This window comes from Macrobrachium rosenbergii, chromosome 21 (genome assembly GCF_040412425.1).
Source record: "Macrobrachium rosenbergii isolate ZJJX-2024 chromosome 21, ASM4041242v1, whole genome shotgun sequence".
Classification (NCBI taxonomy): domain Eukaryota; kingdom Metazoa; phylum Arthropoda; class Malacostraca; order Decapoda; family Palaemonidae; genus Macrobrachium; species Macrobrachium rosenbergii.
Genome location: NC_089761.1, coordinates 9,105,569 through 9,115,568, shown reverse-complemented (window position 1 = coordinate 9,115,568; position 10,000 = coordinate 9,105,569).

Sequence of the window (10,000 nt, the reverse complement as noted above, 5' to 3'; positions counted from 1 at the left end):
AAAACATGCGTCTTGTAGATAAATCTGATATGCAAATTGGATACGTGGCATGCACTCGGAGAACAATGAAGTGGTACAAGCGATTTTTATTCCACATCATAGACGTTTGTATGCTGAATGCGTATAACCTGTACAAATTTTATAAAAAACAGTCAATTTCTCTGAGCTACTTTTCACTCAACGTGTGTAAACAGCTCTTGACGAAATATGGCCAGTTTTCCAGAGAACAGCCAAGGGAAAATTTGTCGAGCAACCAGAAAGGGTCTCGTCTGGCACCCAGACAATGGTGCCAGACCCACTTGTTGGACCGCCTTCCCGAAACCCAAAAGGGAAAACTGAGCCAGAGGACCTGCCACGTATTGCTAACACAAAGAACATTGAGGAAAGACGGAGGAAGTTGGTCACAACCTGGTGCCCAACATGTAAATCGGTCTATGTTTGCCATGCTTCAAAATATACCACAGCTACAATGAATTCTAGGAGAGAGAGAGAGAGAGAGAGAGAGAGAGAGAGAGAGAGAGAGAGAGAGATAAAGTCAAAGAGGGGAGAAAAATACAAGTAAAATACATGTTATCATAACTTTTTTATTTCAAGTAAACTTTGTTTTTATTTACCTGGTAATTCACTTTTTCTTTTATGGGTATATTATTCACTTGACAGTCTTTTATATGAGAGAGAGAGAGAGAGAGAGAAGAGAGAGAGAGAGAGAGAGAGAGAGAGAGAGAGAGAGAGAGAGAGAGAGAGAGAGAGAGAAGATGGATAGCTTTTCATTGAGTCGAGAAATGTGTTGGCATACATTGACGATATATATTTCAATTTCATGGCATTTTACGGGTATAACTTGATGGGTATTGTTCACTTTCAATAACTTTTACTTTACATTACGGGTTTTCATATTACATTACGGGTCTTTCATAAATACTAATATTTTTCATACGATAAGGGCAGAAATATAAGGCTTTCTGATAACGTTTTTAAAATGAGTATTATTTTTATATACTTTTTTTTTTACATTTATGGGTATGTTGCATTTTCATTGCATTTTACGGGTAATAACTTATAACTTTTATTTCAAGTAAACTTTGTTTTACATTTACATTATTCACTTGACAGTCTTTTAAGAGAGAGAGAGAGAGAGAGAGAGAGAGAGAGAGAGAGAGAGAGAGAGAGAGAGAGAGAGAGAGAGAGAGAGAGAGAGAGCTTTTCATTGAGTCGAGAAATGTGTTGGCATACATTGATGATATATATTTCAATTTCTTGGCATTTTTTACGGGTATAACTTGATGGGTATTGTTCACTTTCAATAACTTTTACTTTACCTTACGGGTTTTCATATTACATTACGGGTCTTTCATAAATACTAATATTTTTCATACGATAAGGGCAGAAATATAAGGCTTTCGATAATTTTTTTCCCGAGTATTATATTTTTATATACTTTTTTTTACATTTATGGGTATGTTTCATTTTCATTGCATTTTACGGGTAATAACTTATGTAAATAATATTTTTATTGTATTATATTTGTTGTATACAAGTGCAAACTTTTAGAATTCATTATTTTGCGTGGTATTGTTTGTTAGCGTTACGGCGAAAAGGCCCGCTTGGGCCAATTCTTTTTCAAAGTCAGCGTTCCCGGCTCATCCATCTTATAGCACTTTATAATCAACTCGCTCTGGTAAGTACAAAATTTTTTAATGAATTTTTTTTGTCCCACGTTCTGTGCATGCTATTACCTTTCCATAGATATGTATTTTCTCCAATTTGCAATAGTCAATTTTAGCCCGGTCTCAGATGTTAATAAGCGTATTTTAGCCAATAAAATTGTGAGGGTTAATCTAGACTTCGTGAACACATATACCGTAAGTGGTGGCTGAAGGGGGAACAAAGGAAATTTGAAATACAGAAATCAAAGGATAAAAAGAATGGGCGAAGTTTTGAACAAAAGCGACTTTACCTTAGGACGAACGTTGTGCGCATCAACGACCGACGTGGAGTTCTTGCAATTGTTTCTTCACTTCACTAATAGAATAATAGACAAAGAAAGGGGGAAGAGGTCCAACTGGACGTGTTATCTCTCCGAAAGCTTGGTTCTCTCTGAATTTCCCGGACCTGACCTGGGTCAAAAACAGTCACCCCAGGTGTCCATGTTCTTGTTAAAAACATTCGCCAAGAGACAGGTAGGAAGGAAAAAGGGACCTTAGGACCACCTATTCTTAAGGCTGATAGGGAAATTTTCCTATAGGGTAAAAGGCCTAACTTACCTATCCTGTTCTCCAACGGACGTTAAGTTTTGAACTGAAGACGCACCTATATAGACAATGTCTTTTCCCGGTCTCAGTCAGGCTGATATTTTTACAATCAAAAGTTACGAGGGCGAACAGCAGTAATATTTGTAAAAGCTCCCCCTTAAGAGGGCCTTCACTCCCTTTTCGGGCGTGAAGGTCTATACTAAGCAAGCTGTTCGCCTCTCGTAGGTTACTCTCCTTCCCTGAGCAGATTAGTCCTGGTTAGCCTACCTAGCTACAGAACTACCTAACCCTAGATAGGATATGAGCTATAATCACTACTTAACCTAATTCTAATAGTACTAGAAGGTGCTCACGGTTATTATAGGCTACCTCCTACAATCATGATGTGTTTTAGACCTAGCCTAGTGGTACATTCTATGATATTCCCTAGCCTAACCTATCCTAACCCGACCGTAGCACCAACATAAGAGTTAATATTCTAACTAAATTACAACATGGTTTATGTTTAATACAATTAATAATTTACTAGTTAATTCATGAGGGTTGCCTCATATGATAAATGGGTGCCTCACTGAGGTCTTAGGCCATGCGTGTCACGAGCATCGTGGCTCGTTTCACAATAGTTAAGATTACTGAAATTAGTTAGGCTACTTACATGATTACTGCGGCTCGGTGGTAAGTGGAAAGAACAAGGCTACTAAATTGATGTACTGTACTTCAAGGTGGCCTAGGCTAGGTACAAATAGAAGGAAGAGATCACACTGGCTACCTTCTCTGGGCAAGGGGCCAGGATCACTCTTAGATGTTAGGGCACTGTGCCGAGAGGGCACTAGTGCCAGGATGAGCGTATAGCTTCGGCAACTACTGGGCTCTCTTCCGCCCTTCTTCTTCTTCTTCGGTTTCCTCCAAGGCCTATCAGTAGCTGGCCTAGCAGGTGATGAGAGCACCGACTCCGGGGACAGGCCAGAAGGGCTAGCGGGCGCGAAGTCAGGGGCAACTGCAAAAGCTGCGGAGGACTCCCTACTCCGGCTGCTGCGACAACCGAGCGAGAGCGATCTCGACTTCTGCGTCCGAGGATGCCAGTTCCTGGTCTTCCAAGGAGGGGTACCATTTCGATCCTCCAGGGTTCATCCCTGATTCAAATTTTGCAAAGAAGAATCTTGCAAAGAAGAAGTTTCGGGTGCTGGAGGCTCTCCAGTCGCGATGATCAACTGCATGGGGAATCCTAAATCTCCCGGAGGAGGATTCACCTCATGATTTAGACCCGGCATAGGGGCCTTTTCCACTGGTAGCTCAACGTCCGTGGCGGACGGAGTCTGGCACTGCTCAGTGCTCGCAAGTGGCACTGGCAGCAGTTGAGGGTCAGGCATGCCTGACAAGGGGTCCGGAGGTGCAATACCTCTCGGACGACTTGGGTTTGGCTGCGGCAGAGATTCCTGCCCCAGCAGGAGATCGTAGCCTCTCCTAGAGTTTTGTTCGGGGGCGTCCGCTGGGCGTTGCTTGCTTGGGCAGCCCTCCCAATTTGTGGAGTGGTCTGCCCGCTTGCACGTCCTGCAGCGGTACTGCTCCTCCTGAATCTCTCTTCGCGGAGGGGGAGGACCTCTTGGTGGGCCAGCCCTTCGCGATTGGAGAGGGCTAGGCCTGAAATAGGTTGGGTGGTGCCCCTTCCGCAGACCACTTTGGTGGGCGGAAGGTGGAGGTTTGTCATGGTTGAGAGTTTTAGATGGGGCCTCCGTGGAGGAGGTAACGTGGCTGCGGAGTGGCGTTGGTGACGGGCTTCCGCAGAGAAGATCCCGACCCAACAAGAAGGCCACCCGGGCCGAATTCCACCTACCACGCCGAGGCGGTGGGGTATCGTGCCCCAAGGTGTCATAACCTGGAGTTGGACAGTAGGAACGGTGATGGTGTGGCCCTCTATCCACTTCATTTCCCACCGGGTTTCTTCGTCAACCATGGCACCGGCTGGCACTTGGGCCCTAGTGATCAGGCTAATGTCTGCCGCGAGTGTCTACTGTGACCGGAAGGGTCACGGGCAGGCTAGTGCTCTGAAGAGGGGCCACCGAGATGAACTGGGTTTCCAGTCTCTCGGGGTAAAGGATCCAGTGCGGACCAGCAGCAGAAAATGAAGTGCTGATTAGGTTGACAAATTTGGTGGCGGGGACATGATGTGGACAGGCCGGAGATCCAGCATTGTAGTGGCTAGCAGCCCCACAGGATTTGCACGGGCCTTTTGGATGGGCTCGGTGGCCTGCAGTAACTGTTGGAGGAGAGGGCTGAGCGGATGAATCGGGAGCGGAGTTCTGGCTGGTAGGGTTAGGCTGCTTATTAGTGCCGAGTTTGTATTGGCACTCAGCTTCAGCGTGGCCCCCTTCTTGCAATAGTTGCACATGGTCTTGCTAGGCAGTCCATTCTTGGGCGAGTGGAGTTCGAGAGGTAGGCCGGAGGGATGATTCGCTTCTGAGAGGTGCTATGCGACTGATTGAAGGTTTCCCACGAATCAGCCATGCGACAAGCTTCCATAAGTGTGGAGGGCTGTTTATCGTTAAGATATACCGCAAGGGGCCCTGGCACACATTGGAAAAGGTCTTCTAGCATGGTCCGATTGAAGAGATCCTCAAACGTCGTGCAGGCCAAGGAGTCGAACCAGCGCGTACTGGACTGGGTTTTGTGACATGCCCATTCCGTCCAAGACCAGCCGACTTCCTTGGCAAGACCTCGGAACCGTTGTCTCCATTTTTCTGGGGTTATCTCGTAGGCCTTTGTAATGACTCTACGAACTTCTGCCATGTTGCCTCTCTGGCTCTTCTCCAGTGAGCGAAGCGCTGCCTTGGCTTTTCCCTCCATATGCTTGGCTAGTATTAAGGCTCTCTCCGTCTCCGTGGTGCTGTAGTTATCGAAAAGAGCCTCGATCTCCTCCAGCCATGCTTCTGGCTCGTCCTCAGTCCACTTGGGGACTAGGGAATTGATGCTCGAAATTGGAGCGTTTGATGCAGCAGGTGTAGGACTGGAGGCTTGATGGCTAGCCATAGCTTCGGCATTCTCCATTTTCGCTCTCTCAAGCTCGAGCTCCTTCTCCTTTAGGGCTAACTCAGTTTCCTTGCAGGCTAACTCATGCTGTCTCCTTCTTTCTTCTCTTTCCTCTTCATACTGCCTTTGCTCGGCTTCATACACCCTTTGTTCTTCTTCATACTTCCTCTGCTCGAGTCTTTCTTCCTTCTCCCGCTTGGCCAAGTCGTCCACTTGCTCCTTAACCCAGGTGGTAAGTTCAGAGCCGGTGAGACCTGCCGCCGTCCCCAGCCCCAGGAAGGTTTTATAATGCTCTGCTGCCATGGTTCTGGTGGGGAAGGGCGTCTAACCGGGTCGACTGGGCGTACTTGGGCAGCGAGGAAGTGTCTCTTCAGTAATGACGTGGCACCCTTTCAAAAGGTGGCACTGTAGTTTGGTGTGCCGTGTACAGGTCACACTGGTGGCACTCAGTATCCCTAGGCACTGGTGCAGGTTAGGTTCCAGAAGAACCTTCTCTTCTGTGTTCCTTTGTTTTGTTTTATTTATTTTTTGTTTTCTTTAGTGGCACTTATGGTGCCAATGTGTTCCTAGGGACCCTCTACTGGAGTCCAACTAGGCTATATGGGAGGAAAGGCACTCTACACTCCCTGCAGAGTGCAACAATCGAATGAGAGAGAAAGGGAAGGAGAGAGAGAGAGAGAGAGAGAGAGAGAGAGAGAGAGAGAGAGAGAGAGAGAGAAAGTATTGGCTATTCCAGGGATGACAGTGAATTTGGGTTTTTTTTTTTTTTTTTTAAAGATCCCGTGAGTGGCTGGTCCCAGTACCGGCCCCAGTGCTGGCCCCTTCTTTTTTTCAGAGGGTGAAAACTACTGTTGGCTTCGGTCTGGATAGCAGGCCTCACTCGTGACCGACAGTTTATCACTGTATTGTAAGTACTCTTAACTTGTCCTCATCTATTGTGGGACAGAGGTGTTTTCTTTTATTTGGTTAAAGTATTCGAATTAATTAGCCTAGTGTCGGCCGTTCTTTCTTTGAAGAGGGTCACGTACACTTAGGTTAGGAATGCTTACTTGAATGACGAGAGAGAGAGAGAGAGAGAGAGAGAGAGAGAGAGAGAGAGAGAGAGAGAGAGAGAGATTTTCAATCAGCGAATTTCTTGCTGCTTGAGAACATGTAAACAAGATTTTATACATGCACAATGGCATGGATCTTAATAAAATGGTATAGATGCGTCGTCTTGGCTTCCTTAGGGATTACTTTATTATCTTAATTTTCCTGGGAGCCGACGTCACAAAAGTTTATCGTAAAATTTAAAATTTTCTTTATATGATTTTTATAGCAGGTATTCGTAGGAACTTGTTATTACTCCTAACTAAGGCCTAACTTTCCCTGCCTAAATTATCTTTTGGTTTTTTCCTAGCTAAGATATTAGGAGGTGGGTTCGCTACGAAAAGCAAAAAAAAAATATATGCCCCAAGAGTGGCGGGGAGCAGAGTCGAGGTCACAATAACAAGGTCTTTGAGATGGCGGCCAAGGTCCCGTTAGGCCTAAATTTCAAAACAACCTCGGTCGGCGAAGGAAACCCCAAAATGGCCGTTCTCTCACAAACAGTTCGAACAATTTCAAAACAACCGCGCGAACACGGCGGAGGGATCCAAGATGGCGGGTATTTTCTTTTAGCACAAATTCAAAAACAAACGAAACAAATGCAGGTATCCAGATTTTACTTTAAATATACCAATCATGCATAGTGTTTTACGTTAAGGATGGAAAACGAAATTACCAAACAACTTTGTGTCTTTTTGTTATCGTATTCCTCACCCGGAGATTAAACAAAAGAATGAAAAGAGAGATGCTGGCTTGCCTGCATAAATTTACGTTGTTGAATGGTACCTTTATTGTAAAATTACTATTTCAGTGCGTTTGCTACTTCACTGACACGGTTTTTGAATGATTCCCGCTATATGCAAACAATAACGATCGGAATTGCCGACGCGATTTCTAAATTACTTTGTGTACATGAACTGGGCTCCGCGATTTCGGCCTTTGAATTCGTTACTTGAACGACTTGACTCACAATCCGAACACGGTAAAATGTCCTTGTCTTAAACGTTATAAATTATGACTCTGCTCTCGACGCACCTTCTTTCCTACGCTAATTCTCGCTACACTTGTTATACTATTCTCTTTACTGCTTATTATTATGCCTCTTTCCTTGTTTGGAAGAATGAAATGGAGTTCGATATCTGACTTTTATTTTTGGAATTAATGTAATTTTAATTTCCTTTTCTCCAGATTCTTTCTCTAAAATGTACTTTAGATTCTACGCAAGGTCACCAATATTACGTGTGAGGGTCTTGGTTGATCATGTATTATTCAATTTACGTAATTTTACGGCCCTGCAAACCAAGATTACACGTAACCTGCCACTTGAAGCCAAAAAGTTAACCTCAAAGACAGACGTTAATTAGCCAAAGGTCGCCAGTTAAGGGTTATTAACCTTAACAAAGAATATTTGAGATGAATTTGATTTTAAACGCAACGGTTCTTCCAAACATTCGGACGCGAGGCATACAAAGCATCGAGATTTAACCTGATTTTGCTTACCCTAAATCCTAGGTATTTTACTGGAATAACGGGGTTGAAGCTAACAACATAATAATTTGGCTTAATCTAGACTTCGTGAACACATATACCGTAAGTGGTGGCTGAAGGGGGAACAAAGGAAATTTGAAATACAGAAATCAAAGGATAAAAGAATGGTCGAAGTTTTGAACAAAAAGCGACTTTACCTTAGGACGAACGTTGTGCGCATCAACGACCGACGTGGAGTTCTTGCAATTGTTTCTTCACTTCACTAATAGAATAATAGACAAAGAAAGGGGGAAGAGGTCCAACTGGACGTGTTATCTCTCCGAAAGCTTGGTTCTCTCTGAATTTCCCGGACCTGGCCTGGGTCAAAACAGTCACCCCAGGTGTCCACGTTCTTGTTAAAAACATTCGCCAAGAGACAGGTAGGAAGGAAAAAGGGACCTTAGGACCACCTATTCTTAAGGCTGATAGGGAAATTTTCCTATAGGGTAAAAGGCCTAACTTACCTATCCCGTTCTCCAACGGACGTTAAGGTTTGAACTGAAGACGCACCTATATAGACAATGTCTTTTCCCGGTCTCAGTCAGGCTGATATTTTTACAATCAAAAGTTACGAGGGCGAACAGCAGTAATATTTGTAAAAAAAAAAATATATATATATATATATATATATATATATATATATATATATATATATATATATATATATATATATATATATATATATATATATATATATATATATATATATATATATATATATATATATATATATATATATATATATATATATATATATATATATGTGTGTGTGTGTGTGTGTGTGTGTGTGTGTGTGTGTGTGTATGCATGTATAAATCTACAAGTAACTCTTGGATATCACATTCACATCACGACTGTGATAAAATACACCCAAAAGAAATTAGTGACGATAAGTGATCTCCGTGACAGGGACTCAAACCTATGTCTTTTGAGATTTCCTTGGGTGATATAAAAATTATCAACTCATCCATCAAGAGAATGTAACTTATTTGCAAGGGATAAAAAAATTCGATATCAATAGGATTTTGTGGTTTGCAAGTATAAAAGCGTCTTGCGTTAAGTATTCGACAAGCTGTCCTGAATAAGAAATTAAAAGGGCCATTAAAACAAAATTAACACAAATATACACGCCAGTAATAAAGTATACCCTTCTAGATAACCGTTTTTTTTTCCATGGGGCCTTCAATTTCCTAGAACGTTTTTATATTAAAAAAAAAAACGGCATCCCGTGTATAAGTAATCAAATCTACACTAGTTGATATTACCCTTTTTCTTATGAAACAGGGGAAAATCTCTGATTCGTCTTTTTGCTTATCATAACCTTTTAACGATTATTTTTATATCTACGTTCCTCACAGATTCAGCAGTCCTTACACCTTACAATTACAATTTCTTTTTATCATTAATTTTCGACAACAACTAGCATTTCCTTTATTATGATTTTATGTGCAGTACACTATGTCTCTTCACGTTCACATGCCTTGATTCATTATATTTTTCTTTTATCTTACCCAGCTCTTAGTACTCAAAACACATGACAGAAATTATACATTACTAGGTGATTAATCCAGCTACTGCCACGAGTGAGGTTCCCTTTGAAATATAATTCTTTTCGAAACTTGCCACACACATCCCACCCATATTTTCAGGGAGACGGTTTGTACAGATATTTTTGCTTTCGCCTGATTTTTGACTAGTGTTAGGCTTATATAGACTTCAAAAAGAAAATGTGAATAGGGGTGACTTTTTAACGGTGCTCTTGGGAAGTTACTAAAATGCCAAAGATTTTTGGATATTTCTAACTGTGGTTATATTTAATATCTAAAAGTAACAAAAGAAGTTGATGAATTTTTCCCATTTGTTTAGCTTAAGTTTCACAAATTTATTTTCTACGTGGACGTCTGTGGTATCCACTATGTCTCAATAAAGCACTTAGGCTCCTTATACACTAGGAATATAATTTGTAAGGTTTTTCTCTCTCTCTCTCTCTCTCTCTCTCTCTCTCTCTCTCTCTCTCTCTCTCTCTCTCTGTTTTTGAGTGACAGCAAGATTCAAGTCAATTACTGCCCAGAAATCTTGGATTTAGAAGGATTTCAGGAAATGTGTAA